Raw genomic sequence first — 10789 nt, forward strand, 5'->3', positions numbered from 1 at the left:
CTGCTCCCCTGACCAGCCTCAGGAAGATGCCCCTGACACCTGGCAGGCAAGGAGATGCTCTGGGTCAAAGCCCCCAGAGAATTTTAATAAGAACAAATAAGGATGCACAGCATAAAAATGGGAATAAAAATAGAGGAAACTCCAGGTGATTTCTGCTGCCCATGGGTCAAGGGAGTCGGTTCCCCGGTCCTCACGGCCCTCCCAGCTGCACAGACCTCTCCTCCCTCCCAGCTGCACCCAGCTGCAGGGCAGGGATGGGCTCTCCTGGCCTGGGGCTCAGGGACTGTTGTGCACCAAGCTACAGTGTCACAGCTGTTGTGTCCTCATGGGGATGTGCCACAGACACCTCTTCAGCATCATCATAGCCCATGCTCCCCGGGGACAGGGACGAGGTGTCTCCTTCAGCTCCAGGGATCTCAACACTTCTCTGGGAGCATGGGGTGACCCCTGCAAGCAGCAAGGCAGGACATTTCAGTTCACCTCTTGGTGTCTGTACCCCACCATCGTCCCTGCTCCTCACCACATTCAGCTCCTTCTCCCACCTCCAGGCCTTTCAAGGAAAACTCCTGGGGCAGGTTCCCCCTTCCCAGGAGGTTTGGGCCTCACTACAGTAGTGACTTGGGAGGCTCAAGGGATTGCACCCTAGGAACAGGCAGTGCTGTCTTTCCCTCTCACCTCTGGGTGCATCCCTGGGGCCTGCTCCCTCCTCTGGCATCCTGGGCATTTCCCACTCTCCCTTCCCCGGATCAGAAACCTCTCTGGCATCATCGTAACCATCTTCTGGGTGATCTCTGGGCAGGACAAGGACATCTGAAAGGAGAGGGGAGCTGGTGACAGTGAGAAGATATGTCCTGCGGAGCAGAGGACAGGAGGATGCGCAGGGACACAGGGCTGAGTCACTGGGCTTGCCAGCACCTCAGGAGATGCCCATGTCCTCCCCATCTCCAATGGTGACACTCAGTGACTCCTCTGTCCATCATGTGTTTGCAGGGAGATCAACCCCTTCCTGCCTCCATTACCTGGTGCTGATCCCAGACCATCCTCGTCCTCGCTGACCCCAGGGTAGGGCTGTAGCTGGGTCAGGGACTGCTCTGAAGAGGAGCCTGGAGAGCAGCACAGCGGGTGTTATGGAGCAAGCCCCACTGACCTGGCTCATGGTCAGCGCTGCTGGGGAAGAGGGACCCACAGAGCTGGGGCTGCATGGGGAGGAGGGCTGGGAATTCACCCTGCTCCCCCAGGACAAACCCTGTCCCAAAAGTGCTCCAGAGCTGCCCTAGCACAGCCCCTTCCCTCACTCCTCGGGTGCCACATGGGGTGCAGGGGCAGGAATAAAGGGGCTGTCCAGCTGGGACAGTCAGAGCTGACTGGTAGAAAGCTTCTCTCTTGGGCCAAGGACCTGGATGCTCTCCCCACAGACCCCGCACACCAAGCACCAGAGGGACCCTGGACTGGGAGGGCTTCAGGGGATCAGCTCTGGGTTGGGGCTAGGGGAAAGGGTTCTGCAGATGTGCCTCCAGGGAGTACCCACACCCACCTGAGTGACCAAACCTGGCCTGCTTCTCCAAAGCTGGGCTGTAACCAATCTCCTCATACACAGCCTCAAGGAAGGGCTCCTGAGCTCTCCTGGAGCCTGGGGACAGAAGCAGGGCTAGCACAGGGACAGGCAGAGGGGCCCTGGGTTCACACTGTGATCCCCCAAACCAGTGCCATGGGCCAGCCCAGGACTGCTCTGAGAGCACAGCCCCACTGTGCTGCCCAGGCACGACTGCCACATCCCCCGTGAGGGCAACATCGCTGTGGAGATCCTCTGGGGCAGCGTCACCCTCGCATCATCCCTTTGAAGACAGTGCTCATGCCCCTCTGGCCCCTGGATCATGCCCCCCTTATCTCACCCTGGAGCAGCTCCCACACTTCCTCTGCACCTGGAGCTTGCCCCTGTCTGCCCCATGGGTCCATAGTAGGGTCCCTGTCCTGGGGGTGGGCAGGCATGGGCTGAGGGACAGGCTTGGGGCCTGACACCACGGTGATGGACCCTGCTGCCCCGCACTCCTCCTAGCATCTCCCTTGCCCCAGAGCCCTCTCCAGCACTACCTAGAGCACTGCCAGTCTTGGCCATCCCCACTCTGCCATATCTCTCCTCGCCCCATCACTAGCTACCCCCACCTCTGGGCTCTCTCCAGCCCTTGCTGCTGGTGGCCCACGGACAGGCACTCAGTGGGGCAGTACATGTGAAGGTGGCAGCACACATTCTCATCTCCCCACTCTGCCTGTGCCTCTCACTGACAACCCTCACTGACACCCCCCTGCAGCACCACACCGTCCTTCCAGGAGGTATCTCCCCCTGGGACCTCTGGGGAAGGACCCACCTCTGCTCCCAGCCCTGGTGCTCAGCACTTGCCCAGCCAAGAGGGCCAGGAGCAGGCAGAGAAGGGCCCCCAGGATGATGCAGATGATGACGGGCACTGAGACTCTCCCGCTGCTGGTCTGACGGCCTCGAGTGGGAACTGCAGGAGAGAGAAAATGGAAGGGGCAGCAACCAGGCCTGGGAGAGGTGGAGGCAGCACCAGTCCTGACCCCATCACACAAGGCAGCAGAGGCTGGAGGGCCCCAGGAATGAGTGTTGGGGAAGCTTCCACACTGCTGACAAAATGACAACTCTTCCTCACACCCTCCCACCACCTCAGTGCCTCCTCCAGAGACTTTCACACCCCAGCAAGGAGCCCCTTCCATCCATCTGTGAGTCACAACCCAGCTCCACAGATACCCAGCCCCAGAGGGAGGACAACTTACCTGCTTGGGGTGGGGATGTTGCCATCCTGGGTGTAGCTGCAGAGGAGGAAAAAGAGAGCAGGGCTGAGACACTGGGTATGCGGGGAGGGGGGAGCCTCGTCCCCAGCACACCATGGGGTGTCTATAGATGTCCCTGACATATCCAACCCAAATAGCCCCTCCTGTAGTGCCTGAAAGAGAGGCCAGGGCAGCGCCCAGCACCTCTGCTCTGGGAGGCAGGCAGGAAGGCACAGGCAGACCGGGGATAGCCCTGGGACTGCAGGGCCCCATGGGTAGTGGCCAAAGGACATCCAGTTCAACGAGGCTGCTCCCTGACTGGCACCAGCCTCCTGTACTCTGCAGGAACATTCCTGCTCATGGGAGGTCGGGGCCATGTCAGGACCTCGTGCACTGAAGGTCTTCCCCAGCTCCCTGCCAATGCCTGACCAAGGGGTCCCAGCCCTGCCACTCACCTGAGCAGCGCACGGCAGCGTCTTCCTTATGCCGGCAAGCACCGCTGTCCCCAGGCCGGGCCCAGCAGTCCTGCAGGGATGGCTCCGTCCCCTGGCACTCCACCTGCTCCAGCCAGATGGGGCCCATCCCCATCCCAAACACAGCCTCACGCAGGGCAGACACTGCACGGCCACAGCCCAGCTGCCTGCACGCCACTTCGGCATCCCGTATGTCCCAGGAGTCGTCACACACCGTTCCCCAGGAGCCACGGTGCCAGACCTCCACTCTGCCCGAGCACCCGTCCTCACCGCCCATGGCACGAATCTTCTCCCTGGCTGGAGAAGGAAAAGACCTCCCATGGCACCAGGACAGCAGGCAGAGCCCTGCCAGACACAGAGGGGCAAATCCTAACCTGTGCAGCTCGTGGAGTTGGGGCACGGGGCCAATGGGGTCAGGGGCATTTCTGGGTGTCCCCCTGAAGAAAGAAACATTGTGGTGAAGGGGCTGGTTTGGAGGACCATTCAGGAGAGAGCAGGGCTGAGCTCTGCTTGTGCTTTCCTGTACCATCTTGGTTATGGCAGCAACTGAACTGCAGTCATCCAGGGGACACGCACAGGACTGTGGGGGGACCCCGAGTGCTCAGCCCCAAGAGCTCCCTGGTTCACAGCACAGCAGTAGCTTGTCTATGGAGGGGAGGCTCTTCTGAAACCTCTCTAGTCTCTTCTGAGACCTCACCTGGAGATGCCTCTGCCTCCCCCAGGTGCTGCTGGCAACCTGGGTTGCAACTGCTGCTGGACATGTGTGGTTGTGGTCATGTTTGTGCCACTGGCAGCAGAAGGGTCTGACGTGGAAAGGAAAAGCCCCTCCAAGCTCTTTATCTGTGCTTGGCTATGGCCAGCAGGCAGCAGGATCTGAGGTGACATGAGTACCTGGGAGGATCAGAGTTACCGTTGCAGGTGATGTCGGTCTCCTCTCGCAGGTCTTGGCATGACTGTGGGTTCCAGGGAGTGGAGGGACACTGCCAGAAGGAGCTGTTTCTCTCCCCACACTGCACGCGATCCAGCTAGGCAGGGCCAGACTCCCTACCAGAGGGCTGGCGTCTTTCCAGGGATCCTCCATCCCCACAGCCCAGCTCCTTGCACACCAGCATCACTGTGTTGAGAGTCATCGAGTTGGAGCAAACGCTCCCCCATGTCCCGTTGTAGAAAACCCGTAGACGCCCAGAGCAGCCGTCACTGTTCTCCAGCCTCAGGGCCACGAACTCTGGGAGGAAAAGACCCCAAAGGGGGAACAGGCTGCCCTGGGGCTGTGGGAGCCAGGACACCTATGCATCCCCAGGCCCTCCACTGGGCAGGGCCAACATGTCCCCTTTGCACCCAGGGGCAGAGAGAAGTCCCTGATGGACAGACACCCCTGCCCTTCCCACTAACCCTCGGGGATGGCTGAGCTCCCCAGGACCCCCAGTGGGACTGAGGGTGCCCATGTATGCGTGTCCACAGGATGTGCTCGGGCAGGAGCTCAGGGGCAGCCAGGGACAGCCTCAGCCATACCCGGCTCTCCCCGTGTCCTGGCCTCCCCAGGAACCAGGCTCCCACCACAACTCCTGGCACAGACCTGAGCAGATGACTCCTGCATCCTCTTTGTGCCCGCAGTCATGCTGCCCCCAGGGCCCAGCCGGGCAGTCCCAGAGAGCAGCTTCGGTCCCAGAACAGTTCACACCATCCAGCCAGATCTGCCCGGAGCCTTCCCCGAACTGAGCAGAGCCGGCTGCCTCCACTGCCCCTCCGCAGCCCAGCTGGTGGCAGACAACGGTGGCATCAGACAGGTCCCAGCCATCGTCGCAGACAGTCCCCCACATGCCCTGGTAGTAGATCTCCACTCTCCCTGCGCAGCGCCCGGCCCCATTCACCAGCCGGAGCCATTGACTCCCTGCAGTGGGTACAAACCCCAGTTGCTGCCAGGGACTGTCTGCCTGCACAGACCATCACCTGGGGAGCCTGCACAGTGCCACTCACCCCCACAAATGACTCCCACGTCCTCCACAACCCCTGCCGCCAGCACGCTCTCAGGCAGGGAGGTGTTGCAGAGACTCAGGTTGGCCTCATGCCCTGTGCACTGGACCCCACGCAGCCCCACGGGGCCCGTTCCTAGCTCAGGCTTTGGGGGGTTGTAGGCTGTCCCGGCCTCCCCACACCGCAGCTGCCGGCACACCACGCTGGCCTCATTCACGTCCCACTGGTCATCCAGGACTCTGCCCCACGCCCCATCCTGGAAGATCTCCACTCGTCCATCGCAGCGGCTCCCTCCGCCCACCAGCCGCAGGGATCCAAACCTGGCCGAGCCTGGGGAGAGCAGAGATGCCACGGCCATGGGCGGCACTGGGAGCATGGCACCCTTCAGGGAGGGGGGCAAGGGGGGATTTCACCACCAAACTGGACAAGATTGAGCCTTGTGCTGAGGAGAAGCGAAGGTAAAGCCTGGGCCCTCTCTGCAGCTCACACCCAGGTCTGCTGCTGCTGGGGGCACCCAGGCAGCTCCTGCTGGGTGGTGGGATGAGGCTCTGTGGGGATGGGATGTGGGTGTCTGCAGCCAGAGGGATGGGACAGAGCCCTGCAGTCCTGTCTCAAGCTACTTGCACAGTACGAGAACAGAGGAGGCCAGGCCTGGCGGTGACACTGGGGCCCAAGCCACTGCCCTAGGGCCAGATGCCTGCCTCCATTCAGTCCTCAGCTGTCCCAAAGTGGAGCGCTCACTCTGAGCAGGGAAAAACCTCCAGATGGCTCCTGGGGAAGCCAGGGTTTCTCCGGGGAGAAAGTCAGCCTGGTATGGCCACGGGAGCCCTGCTCTGCGTGGCCATGTTATACACAAATGACAAATGGATTTAATGCAGCATTCTTCTGGCACTCACCTGAGCAAATGACAGCAGCAGTGTTCCCTTGGGAGCACTGTGAGGCCCCCAGGGTGGTCACTGGGCACTGCTGCAGGTGGGCTTCAGTCCCGTCACAGTGGAATGAGTCTCTCCAGACAGGGCCAGTCTCTCTCCCAAAATGCTCTCCTCCAGGAATGGACTCAGCAAACCCGCAGTTGAGTTGCCGACAGAGAACGTGGGCATCTGAGAGATCCCAGCGGGACGCACAGAGGGTCCCCCACGTCCCCAGCACCTGGACCTCCACCCTCCCTGCACACAATGTGCTGCCATTCACCAGCCTGAACCCTGTGTACTCTGGGGAGAGAGGAGGAGGAATGAGGGTGGATTGGTGCTCTTGTACCCTCCGTAGCTGGCAGAGAGGCCAGAGGGACAACATGCCCTTGTTTTCCTCCTGCACTATTTTCATGCTGCAGACAACACCATCCACCCCTCCTGCCCTCACCCCCGGCCCAGCACGGCCCTTGCTCTGTTACCCAGTCCCCACCACAGCCCCAGTGTTCAACACCCCTCCCTGTGTCCTTACGTGTGCAGGTGACAACAGCGCTGTTTGCCTGGGTGCAGGGCTGGTCCCTGGGGGACCCCCTGGGGCAGGAGGCGAGGAGGGATTCATTCCCCACACACTGCAGCTCTCCATCCCAGATGGGACCCACCCCTTCTCCAAAGGGACTTCCTCCAGGGACAGGCAGGGCTGCGCCGCACTGCAACTCCCTGCAGAGCACGTCAGCAGCTTTGGGACCAAAGTGGGAAGCGCAGACAGTTTTCCACTGGCCCCCGTCATGGATCTGCACACGTCCTGAGCAGCGGCTCCTCCCTTCCACCAGACGGACAAATCCTGCAAAAAACCCAAAACAGTTGGGAGTTCCCAGAGCCCTCTGGCAGTTACATGCCCACATCCCACATCACCTCTGAGCAAGCCGTGACCAATTCACCCATTGCACATCCCAGAGGAAGCTGCTGGGGGAGTGTTGGTGACACAAACACATCCAGGCTCCCTTGCACCCCTTCGCTACACCGTCACAGCACATTCCGGGTTTTGGCCAGGATAGATTTATATTCCCTTGGGCTGAGAGGGAGAACAGCTAGAGGGTCGGATCCCGATCAACCATTGGAGTATTTCATACCATGTGACGTCATGCTCAGTGTATATAGGCGGATGAGGGCTCTCTCTAGTGCGCTCTATGCGGTTTTGCGGGATTTTCTGGTGCAGTCGGATTGCTGCTGGGGGGTGGGCTGCATACCTGTCGCCGTGCTCGGTAAGCCACTGCTGCATTTTACACGTCTTTGGACTCACTACTATTACTGATGTTTTCTTGTTACTTTTAGTAAATCTTTTTTTTTATTCAACCTACGAATTTTCTTCTTTTTGTGTCTCCACTATTTCACCGGGGAGAGGGGAGGGGGACGTGAAAGTCTGGCCACGTAGCGATTGGTTGCCAGCTGAGTTCAAAGCACAACAGGCACTCAAGGGTATGTGTCTGTGACAGACCCACAGCACACCCTGCAAACCATGTGGGTGCCTTTGGGACCAAAGTTTAAGTCACAGACAGTTTTCCAAAGGTCCTCCTCATGGATCACTATACGTCCTCAGGAGGGGCTGTCCCCTTAGAGCAACTGGAGAGATTCTGGATCAACCAAAGACCCCTGAGAGTTCCCACAGCCCTCTGGCAATACCCTGACTGATCTCAGAGGTGGCCACAGGCAAAAAGCCCTACGACATCCCCAGCTGCTCTCAGGGGGTGCTGATGGCAAAAACACATCAGCCCCCAGCCTGCTGCTCCTCGGAAATCGGCACAGAACTTCTGGGCTTGCTTCTCTCCCAACAGCCACAGCCACAGGAATCTCTCAGAGAAACTGCTGCTGCCCCAGAGACCTTGGGCTGCCCAGTACTGGTCCCTGGGTACTGTCACACCCAGAGCACTTGGGGTTCAGGGAAAAGGGCCCAGGCACTGTTGGGTGCTGCATCTTGCTCTGTCCCACTGAGTTCAGGGTCAGGCGTGAGGAACCCCTTGGTGGCACGAGAAGCCCACCTTGTTTCCACAGGGGTCTTGAGCTGTTGGGGCACTGCTGGGGGATAGAACGTGTCACAGGGCAAAAGTACAGTGAGGATGTACTGCTCAGGTGCCCACCCAGGAAAGAGGTTCTCAGCCTCAGCCAGAGTGCACTGCTGGACATGCATGTCCCTGCCCATGGCTCACAGAAGGCAGGAGAGTGGACAGAAGAAAAGCCCTGGGCTTACACGAGCTCCTGGTGCAAGGGCAGGCACAGAGCAGAGACAGTAAGTGCTGACAAATCCCCCGTGGCACCGAGCAGCCAGGGGTTGGGGCAGGCAGGAGAGGCTGGGCAGCAGGTCAGCACTGCCTGGACGGGGCAATGTCCCCATGCTCAGGCTCTCATGGGTTGACCTGGGAGAGGAACGAGGTGCCACGTGCCACCCTGCTCTTCTGCCCAAGCCCAGCACTTCTCCTCTCAAAGCAACCCCTTTTCTTCAACCAAGGGACTCGTGTCTGCCAGGGGGCACAACCCAAGAGTAGCTATTCATCTCATGCCCTTGGCCAGGACAGTGGGTGGCCACATGAGTCACTTGTGGTGCCTCTGGCATGGGGGCACCTTGCCCTCAGCACCGATAGACAGGTCCTGGGTGAACAGGAGGAGAAAGATGGGAATCAACAGACAGTGCAGGGCAGAGATGGAGGGTTCATCTGTGGCACCTCAGGGGCCAGGCACGGTAAGGGCAATCCTGGGCAGGTTCCCACTGGCCTTTCCCCAGGGACTGGGGCTACCAGTAATGACAGTGCCAGCTCAGCAGTGTGACCAGCCACATTGGGCAATGCTCTGGCGCCTGACAGTTGATCCCTGAGGGCACAGCCAGGTTCCTTCCACAATCCCAACCCCAGAGATGGAGAATAGCTCGTCCCCTTACCTGAACATATCACTCCAGTATCAAAACGATGATCACAATTATGTTTACCCCATCCACTGTGTGTGCAGTCAGACAGGGCAGATTCGGTGCCTTTACACCCAACATCATCCATCCAAATGCGGCCAGATCCTTTCCCAAAGTGTCCGTACTTAGGAGCTCCAACAGCAGACCCACAGCCCAGCTGCTTACAAACCACTGCTGCATCAGTCATGTCCCAATAGTCACCACACACGGTCCCCCACTGGTCTTGTTGTTTCACCTCGACTCTCCCAGCACAGCGACTGCCGCCATCTGCCAGCCTCACCTCCACAGCACCTTCAAACACCAACATGAACTGGGTCAGGAGAGCACCAAGCCCCAGCACTGTCGCTCTCAAGGAACTCCCTGCCAGGGTAGAGTCAGAGGTACCAGGGTGGGACCCCACTCCCCTCCAGGATGTCCCCAGGGCACTTCAGGGGACCCTTCTATCCTCATGGGCTGTGCAATGCTGTGGGTTCCCAGATGTAACCCTGCTGGGTCATTTACCATCCCACCACACAAGCCATCTTTTCACAGCCCAATGGCTACCGCCCTCTTGCCCATGACCACCCACACACTGCCCAGCCTTGCACTCGGCACCTTCTCCTCCCCAGCACCCCCTGAACAGCCCCATGTGCCCAGGCCTGCAGCTTCCCATGCAAACTGCCTGCCCCAGCACCATCCAAACCCACCCCCAAGCCCAGGGCTTTCCTTGTCCCCACTGAGAGGATCCAGAATGTCCCCGCACCCACATCCCCTCCTCACCCCTGGTGTCAGCCCTTTCTCTGCACTGGGCCAGACCCCCAGGCAAGATGTCCCCCTACAGTAGATGCTCCAGTCCCCTTCCCTCGGTGGGGTACAAACTGTTCCTGTGGGGTCAGCGATCCCTGGAACAATGGGGCAGGGAACAGCACACAAACCCTTCAGGGTACCCGAGAGATTGGCAGTGCCCTGGGGGGATCTCTGAGTGCTTCCATCACCCACTAGGCCACCACCGGCTCCAGAGGCTCACTGCTAGGGAACAGGGGGTCCCAAAAAGGTACCCCATGACAGGGTGTCTCTGATTGCAGCTATGCACAGGGTGCCCTAAACAGCAGCAGCTGGAGAAGGAGATGATACTCTCTCCCACCCAGGTGGGCACAGGGTCCCGGAACTTGAGCACCTTCTGCCCCTCGTCTCAGTGGCACCTGCAAAGCATCCCCATTCCCTGACAGATCCCAATGACCACGCTGGTACCTGTTGGCCCTGTGCTGTGGGACAAGGGAGATGGCACTTACCCCTGCACAGCTGTACCCAGAGGAGCAGCCACAGCATCTGAGGGGACAGGAGTCCCTCTGTGCCCATCCTAAGCCTCCTGCCCTGCCTGCACATCCCTGCTGCGCCACACTCCCTGCCACAGCACCTGGGAACTCGTGGGGACAATGACGACGGGAGGGCAATATATCTCTGCTGATGCCAGCTCAGCTACAGGAGGAGCCAATCAAAGCAGCAGCCCCTTTTTAGACATTATCGGGACCTATCTCCCCTCCGACACAGCCCAGCCCTCCAATGAACTTCTCCAGTGCCATTCATGACCATATATGAGGGATGGCTCCGCTGCAGGTGACACGTCACAGTGGCGGTGGGGCGTCACAGGACAGGGTCAGTTGTAGTGGGGGAAATGGGTTTTACATGCCTTGAACCCTGCTGTGTGGACCAGG

At 59.8% G+C, this 10789-nt stretch overlaps 2 pseudogenes; both read right to left on the bottom strand.

The window, feature by feature from the left end:
* Positions 1–190: 190 nt before the first annotated feature.
* On the bottom strand, positions 191–7285 carry LOC141937014 (antigen WC1.1-like; annotated as a pseudogene).
* Positions 7286–7612: 327 nt separating this feature from the next.
* On the bottom strand, positions 7613–10066 carry LOC141937015 (uncharacterized; annotated as a pseudogene).
* Between the last annotated feature and the right edge of the window lie 723 nt (positions 10067–10789).

The sequence above is a fragment of the Strix uralensis genome, chromosome 36, assembly GCF_047716275.1.
Source record: "Strix uralensis isolate ZFMK-TIS-50842 chromosome 36, bStrUra1, whole genome shotgun sequence".
Lineage (NCBI taxonomy): Eukaryota > Metazoa > Chordata > Aves > Strigiformes > Strigidae > Strix > Strix uralensis.